General features: G+C 46.4%; 1 pseudogene; it reads right to left on the reverse strand.

Moving 5' to 3' along the window:
- Window positions 1-5565: 5565 nt before the first annotated feature.
- On the reverse strand, window positions 5566-8320 carry LOC129053421 (testis-specific Y-encoded protein 8-like; annotated as a pseudogene).
- Window positions 8321-8837: the final 517 nt, after the last annotated feature.

Genomic DNA, 8837 nt, shown 5'->3' on the forward strand with positions numbered 1-8837 from the left:
GCCACTACCTGGCCTTCAGTTTGGGATCCACCAGGGCTGTCTCACCCTCCATACAGATGCCCACCTGAGGCCTGTCCAGGTCTACATCCTCCCAGAATGGCTCTCCCAGGCCTGCCAAGTCCCATTTGGATGAACCCAGGCTCTCCTGACATGCTTGTTCCCCTCTGCCATCCTCATTCACCCAGCAACTCCCCACCCACAAAAAAGGCAGGCCATCGCACAGGGAATCTGGAGGACCACACAGGGCTCACAGGGGAGGAAATGTGAAGAGACAGCAAAACGGAAGGGGATCCTCTCTGTGTTTCCAGGAAGGCAATCTGGCTGGACATTAAGGCCCACCTCACTATTGCTGAGGACACCCAGTGTCTCTTGGCCCTGAGCATGTGCACACAAACACATTGTCTAAATGGCATTGACATCAATACTACCTGAGTGATCCTCAGATCCTATACAACCCCTGTAAAAATATCAATGACCCATTCTTCTTAGAAAAGTAATCTGAGAATCCTAAATTTCCTGTGAAACGGCAGAACATCCTGAAAGCCCAGAGCAATCCAGTAAAACGCACAAAGCTGGAGGCATCACACTACCTAACTTCATGATATACTACTACAAAGCTTTACGTACCGAAATAGGATAGCACTGCAGAAAAGCAGAGACTTGAGCTTATGAAAAACAACAGGAGCCCAGAACTAAGTCACTGCATTTGCAGCTAAGTCACGGCCTTTTCCCAAAGAAGCAACAACGCCCAGTGAAAAATCAAGTATCTTCTATAAACTAGGTTGGGGACAAACTGAATAGCCACATAAAGGAATTTACAAGTGGATAATTTATCACCAACCTCCAATGTCAGACAGGAAACAATAAAAATACCAGAACAAATCACAAGGAAGAAGCTCCATGGCATCTCTGTAGGCAATGATGGTCTCAAAGTGACTGCAAGAGCACAGTAAACACCATCAGAAATAGAGGATGTAATCATATCAAACTAAAGTGCTTCACCACAACACAGAAAACTAAAGAAACAGAAGAGGCATCCTACAGGATGGGAGCAATGATTGGGTCACCATAGATCTGTTAATGGGTCAATATTCAAAGTACATAAGGAACTCCCCACAACTCAATAGCTTGAAAACAAATGGGCAAAGGCTGGAATACTCATTTCTGAAACTAAGACATACAGTTGTCCAGAGGACACACTAAAAAGTCCTCATCATCCCCAACCCACCAGGAAAATGCAAATCAAAACACAATGAGATTTCTTCTCACTTCAGTCAGAATGCCTATTTTCCAAAAGACAAGAAAAAAAAAAAAGAAAAAAGAAAACCCTCATTTCTGGTGAGGATGCAGAGAAAAGGAATTCCTTGCTCACTTTTGGTGAGAATGTAAATTGGTGCAGGCATTACAAGAAGTTTTATGGGTTTTATTTAATATAAACAGTCTTCAAAAATCTACAGGTAGAACCACCCACCATATGATCCAGCAAATCAAAATACCCGGGCACGCCCACAAGTACACAGATCAGTATGTTGAAGGTGTGCATGCACCCATGCAAGTATTGTTGCACTCATTACATTTTCCCTAGAGCCAAAATAACGGAAGCAACCTGAGTGTCCCTCAATTGATGAGTGGATTAAAAAAATGGGGCAAATACACCTACGCGGAATGGAAAAATGTAATGCAATAATAAATAAGGAAATCCTGCCAGTTGTGACAATGCGTGTGAATCTGCTGAATGTGTGCATGCCATTTTGTTAAGTCACATAAGCCAGGTATCTGAAAGGCAACTAGCACATGACCTCATTCTTATAAGAAATTGAAAAAGCGGACTTCACAGAGGTAGTGACTCCGAAGGCGGGGGTGAAGAGGGTGCACTGAGGAGATGCTGGATCAAGAATTCATATTTCTAGTTAGAAAGGAGGGATAGGTCAAAAATATTTTCTTCAGCCTGCTGACTATAACTAGTGATAATGTATTCTTTCTCTAACAAAATTCTAAGACAGTGCATGTCAAGTTTTTTCACAACAAAAATGACAAGTATGTGAGATCACGCATATGTTGATTAGCTGGATGTATCCAATGCATAATATATATGACCTTTTGAACAACACTCCTTATGTTATAAATATGTATCATTTCATATGACAGTTTCAAATAAACATACAATTTTTAAAACGCCTTAAGAGAATAAATGTCAATAAACTATTTTATTATAAAGCGGTGCTTTTCATTTCTATCAAAGTCTTTTTCATGACACAGGAAAGAATGCAACATCGTTTGGTAAGTTAAGGAAAAATATATATGTGCACATATATATATATAAATTTATAAATATGAAAATCGCAATGAATGCTGACGATGAGTTGAAAGATAGAAATTAGAGGCACGGAGACTACAGTCCATGAATTGAAACCTTCACTGCATGTTTGAAAAGAAGACGTGAGGAGGTAGAAGAAAAAAGCAAAAAACTCAAAGCCATGCCAGGGCCATGGGTCACACCTGTCATTCCGGCACTTTGGTAGGCTGAGGTGGGAGGATTGCCTGCACTCAGGAGTTCCAGAGGAGCCTGGGGCAACATGGGCCCATATCCAAAAAGTAATCAATTGCTAAATTAATACATAGCTGGGAAGGGTTGCATGCACCTCTAGTGCCAGCTGTGTGAGAGTCTGAGTTGAGAGGATCACATGGGTGTGTGGTGTCTGGGATGCAGTGGGCTAAGACCCTGGGGCTGCTGTCCAACCTAGAAGACAGAGTAAGACCCATTCTCGGAAAACCAACAAAAAAAGAGTCACATTCGGCAAATTAAAACTACGTAGTGTGAGGAGAATCAAAATAAATGAAACATCATTAGAGCCTACGCGATCCGATGGAGGAAACCAGCTTTCACATAATAACAGCGCCAGATGGGGAGAACAATAAGAAAGGGCAGAGAGAACACTGTAAGTAATAATACACCAAACTCCCCAAATGACTTAAAAGACATAAATGTAAAAAGAGTGCTCCTTTTCCATTCAAAGCCCTTAATAACAAGTGCAAGTGTCTTTTTCTGAATCCCTGACATGCATTCAGCTAGCCTGAACCTCTTGGTGAAGTTCCCAGACCACGATGTGCCCTTTCTATATGCTCTCATTTTCTTATTTCCTATCACTTATCTGTAGCAGGTCATAACGAATCATGATTGTTTGACATTCTTTGACACAATGAATAATTCAGGTATGAGTTCATTAAACAATAGTTTATGACATGTCGTGAAGAAATTCTGTACGCATGATGTTGATTAAAAGATAATACAAAACTGAAATGGAGGAAGAAGAACATTTTCTACGTTTCATCATCGTGCTTGTGTTTACGCAGCATGTATCTACGAACTATCGCTGCCTGCTGGAAAATCATCTGACACAATCACTTGAAAGTTCTCCTTCCGCTTGGGAGACCACAGGCATACCCACTTTTTCACTTTTCCACCTTTTCGATACACTGAGCGGGATGAGTGGAATCCATGGGACTTTTGGCTTTGCTGCAATGCTCAGTATTTGTTTTTAACACTGTCATTGCTAGATTGGCCTGAAATAAACCGTTCATTATGGCTCACAAAAAGAACTCATCTCTTTCAGCTCAGAGTCTTTCAAAGAGGAATTTCATCCAGACATTCTGATGTCTGACGCCACTGCCAAGAGATTCAGAATTACAAACTAAATTCAGATAGAGAACAGAAAGGTAGATGATACAGACGGAGAGAGTGTGGTGGGGAAGGAAGGGAAAGAAGAAAGGAAGGGTGTAAAGGAAAGGAAGGAAGAAAGGAAGGGAGAGAGAGTGACAGATGTTCAAAGACACAGATACAAATTCTAGCATGGTTGTAGAGATAGGCATGTACAAATTACCGCAGGTAGTGTGGAAAAATATGGGGAGACATAGGTGGAATCAGAGGAAAGATACAAACCCACGCAGAGAAATAAACATACACAACTACAAACACACTAAAAACTACAAACACACACTTGGTACTTTAAACATGAAAAAGACCCTGACAGTAGATGTAACAGAGGTGTTTCAGAGTTACTGAGGCAGAATACAAATCCGTCAGTACCCTTAGCGTTTGTGGCCCATGTGCACGGATATTCAGTGGAAGAAGCGTTAGACAGCCTGTACAATTCAGCACAATTCAGCACCATCTCTGATAATACCAAAACAATGGTATTATCAGTGTGCCCGGGAGCAGGGGCAAAACTGGGCTATAGATTTTCAAAGCTCAACTGCTGATACCGAGCAGGAGGTGTGGAATGCGTATTGAAGGCAGTACAACAGATTCATGAACTTTGACTGTCAAACCTTCCTCCCTGAAACAACATAGCTCTTCTCACAGAAGCTGTGCCGACCAGAGTACATATGGGACAGGAATGTTAGCACTCTACTAGTGTGTGGCCAACATGGATGCTCATGTTGGAACTGTTTTTTCTGGGAACCGGGAAGAAAGTTCTGCCGCCGACACTGAAATCCTCCTCACCCATCAGTGACACAGGCAACCCCTCGTCTTGTGCATAGACACAGGTGTTCATGGGAAGCCGCCACCCACCCGTGAATGAAAACTGTATGTGTTGTCCTCCTGTGTGAGGCTTGCAACACATACTGTGCAACTATCTGCTCTTTACATTATTAAACTTAGGCAAAGTATGCTGAAAAGGCCACAGAAAATCAGAGGGCCCTGGGCTCCAGAAACAATCTGCAGTGCCAATCACTGGGGAGAATAGAGCCTCACTAGAGTTTGCAAGAGCACAAAATGCACTCGTAATGTTGGTAGCTACATACACTACTGGTTCCTCACCTAACATACAATCGTGGAGAAAAGCTTAACCCAACTAAAGATGTAAACATCAACAAGAGTGTCCATATCCTGTGTCATCAAGTGACAAGACAGTCCATGCGTGGATTCCCCAGTAATCTTATATTCCACAAATCCAACCCCTTTCCCCGCACTTCTGCCAGTCTGTGTTTTCCCTTAGTCATCTACGCCAAAAAGCATATCCTGAATGCTTTCCCGCATGCCTCTGTCACCTTTCCCACAGTCCCTCCATACACCTTACCTGCCCATTTCTTCTCACGTTGATGTGTGAGAAGTTCTGAGGGGCTGATTGTCCCAGAAAAGGATTATGCATTCACCTTTAAAAGAACGTGAATTCAACAAGAAAGGGAACTTCAAGATTTCCATCATCCTGTGCTTATCTATTGTGTATGATGATACCCAAAATGAAGGATTTTAGAGGTCCCAGCAAACTGGGCTGTGGAAACCTTAACCCCTTTCCTTGAACTACTTCTGCTTCCATAGGACAAAGTAAGTTTCCAACTAAGCTGTCTTTTGCTTTGACCTCCCCAACTCTGTCCTGTAGGAAGAATCCCAACACATTCCACACCCATTCACTCCACAATTTTAGAGGCCCAGCTCCAACACAGACGGGTCAGTTCCATGAAGAAAATAAAGCATATTGATTGATCAATTCAATATGACACCCAAATCCAGGGGATAAACGTACACACACACACAGAAACAAACACACACACACACAGTCAAACATTCTTGAGAATATTTATTTGGCATTCCATACAATCCAAGTTTACCCCCTTTTCCTGTCTGATTTTTTTGTGACTGGGTCGGTTTTTCCTTTACTTCCTGGGCATAAGACCATGCTGAGTACTGACATCCTGCATACGGTAGTAACTTTTTAGGAGTTCTGCTGTTTTAAGTAAGGTCCGATGCTCCCTCACAGTCAACTCAACATCTGGGAGTCCCCTAGAGAAACACAAACGCATGTCAAAACGCATTTCTCTCAGCCATACTTTGAAATGTTTTAATTGCAGGGCCCGCTGAGAAAAGGATATCCCTTCCCCATTTGTGATCTCTTAAACTTCCTCCTACCATGGGTTACAAACTGTTCTCCGCAATACCTGCCCCATTCCCAGTACTCTCTGTGAGGGGAGTCAGCTAACAAGATGCATTGTACACTAAAAGCACACAGAAATCTGATGCGGCAATAGCTCAAGGAAATCCATCAATCTAAACAATCCTTTGCGGTCTAGGACAGGGATGACCAGGAGGCACATTCAGGGAGCCCAATCTCATGGAGTAGGTAGGATGACTGCCGCTGGGGTTGACGGCCATGGAATCAAGGGCTACAGATTGAAGTGAATGATTTTCAGCTTCACTTCTCAGTGATTCTGGAAATGGACTATGCTCCCCTGGGCTTAAGACTCACAGCTATAACCTGCCTTGCAGTGCAGTCTCTAATCTGCCTTTTTCAGCCCAATGCCATGAATGTCCTGGATTCTGTCACTCTCTCTCGTCCTCTCAAGGAATTTCTACATATAGGAAAGCAGCCTCAATTTCTACATTTCTGAAACGAGCGTCCAGGCTCCCTGAATAGGCAGGTGTGTCAACCCCCTCATAGTGGGCATCAAACAGCTCCAGTTCCAACTGAACGGCTCACCTGAAATCTCTGTTCCCTCTTCAGGTGGCTTCATCCTCTTGTAGTACGGCAGGGGATTGCGCCACAGGTCCTTACATAGGATCTGTCAGGGGAATCAATCGGCAAACGCCTCATCAGGGCTCAGACTGGTGACCCAAACAGGTGGGAACACACCAGGGTCATTGCTGATGTTTCCCAGTGAGGACCCACCTCAGCAATCCTATTAGATCCTGCGAAGTTGTGGTCAGAAAACCAGTTGAAGAAGTTAAGGCTGCTGTTGTGGTGTCTGCGGCGATAGGCCTCAACTTCATAATCTGGATACCACTGAATTGGAGTGGAATGAGAAGCCCTGTATTCTACAGAGACAGAAAGTTTTGTGGGAAGGGGACTGGATCACGTTGGCAATGATCCACCCACCATCTTCCTTCCACTACCCATCCTGGGAGCCACCTGTCACCTGTGATGTTCACCAGATATTCCTTGGTAATCACTTTATTCTGGAAGTAGGGGTTACTCCGAAAGAACAACATGATCCTGCGGAGATGAACGGGATGCTTCACTTCTTCCACCTGTCAGGACAAGGTGGAGAAAGTTTAAATACCTTTTTGGGTGAGGTGCCAACTGTTGCTCACAGGAACCAATTATTTCCCTTACCCTCCCCCACTAAACCCTCTAGCCTCAGTCTTGCTGTCCTCACCTCTAAGTTGATCATGTAGCTCAGCATGTCTTCATCTTGGTCAGTGAGCAGGGCTGACATCTGGGGGTGGTTTGCAATCTGATTTAGGTCAAAGAGCCTTTACATGCGGTGCAAGGAGAAGCTAGGAGCAACAGGGAAGGCCTAAGAGCACCCAGAGGCTGGGGTAGGGGATTTCTCAGATCTGCTTCCACGTATATGACCTCCTTTCGCCTCCCCCTACCCCTAAAATAAGGCCCCTTGGCTTCACAGAGGGTGTATAATTCTGAGGCTGACTGCACTGACATGCGGAGGTGCGATTTGCAGAGACTTGCTGGTGTCTGAGGAGTGGCAGAATCTGCTTATAGCCGAAGACGCCCAGTCCCAGATCGGACTAGAAAGGGGGAGCAATCACACTGCCTTAAAAATAGCTTGATGCACACAAAAACCTATTCTGGTCTGAACTCGCTTCTGTTCTTCAAAAACATGCCCCAAACGTCTGCTGCTCGGCATCACCAAGGGTTTCTCTGCCGCACGCAGGAAAATAGTACCCACGCCTGCTGCAGTTTTCCCTAGCCACATTTGTCCGGGGCAACTCACCTTTGTTCCCCAAAGGTGGCGTCACATCGATGCCAAGCTGCCCATAAGTTACTTACACTTCCCCGAGAGCACCTCTCCACCAGAAAGGCAGAAGAAACACTGAGAAGGATACAACATTGGCCCAGAAGCCAGGGACGCTCTGGATGACCGCGCCTCTGCAGTCTAGGTGGGCCTTGCGCCTCCGCTCCATCTTTTCCCTCTGCCGAGAAAAGGCCTTCCTGGCTTGGGCATTAACCGGCCCCAGCTCCACCTGAACGGCCAGCAGCTCCTCCAGTGCAGACTCTGGGGTCATGGGCCCAGGGCCAGGCTGTGCCCGCTGGGCCTCCTCCTGCGGCTCCACGAGGCCCTCCTCCTGGGCCACCACCTCCACCTCCGCCATTATGTCATCCAACACCAGCACCGCCTCCTCCCCCAAAGCCACCTGCTCACTCTCCACCCCGGCCGCCCCCTCCTGTACAGCCTCCATCCTGAAGACGGTGCCCTCCTCCGCACTCCCACTGAGCAAGGCCTATGCTGCCCGAACCGAGCCACACGAACCCGGCCGCAGCCTTTATTGCACCCAGTGGGTCAGCGGGCCCTCAGTGCGCATGCGCGGGGCTCCCGGGCGCCCCCTAATGGACTGCGCGGGAAGAGCGCAGGGAGCCGCGCTGCGACCGCCTTCCTCCCATGCTGGCCAATGAATGGGAGGGCGGTGGGCGTCTCCCTGGGCGGCACAGCCACTGGTGGGCCTGCATCTCCAACTCCCCCTAACGCCAACTCCTCTCCCCAAACCTCCTCCGAGAAGCCCTTGGAGCTTGTGCCCGGTAGCTCGGCATCCTGGGACAGACGGGCTGCGTGGCATTTGGAATTGTGGGCACGGCAGCCCTGTGTCCTGACATCCTGAGTGTGGCAAGCCATGAAAATCTCTATGTGTCATGAACACATGAAACATCTCTCTTCGTTAGGCAGGCCAGCTGGATGGTACGGAAGCAATACTGCAGATCCAGAGAACTCTCTCTGGTTGCTGGGGCCAGGTTGACAGGGGCGGCCTAGGGGAAGTGAGTCGGGCCGGGCACGTGGGAGGAAAGTCGCCTCCTTGTGCTAAGGTGAAATTGATCTGTTGTAGA

Source organism: Pongo abelii, chromosome Y, assembly GCF_028885655.2.
Source record: "Pongo abelii isolate AG06213 chromosome Y, NHGRI_mPonAbe1-v2.0_pri, whole genome shotgun sequence".
NCBI lineage: Eukaryota > Metazoa > Chordata > Mammalia > Primates > Hominidae > Pongo > Pongo abelii.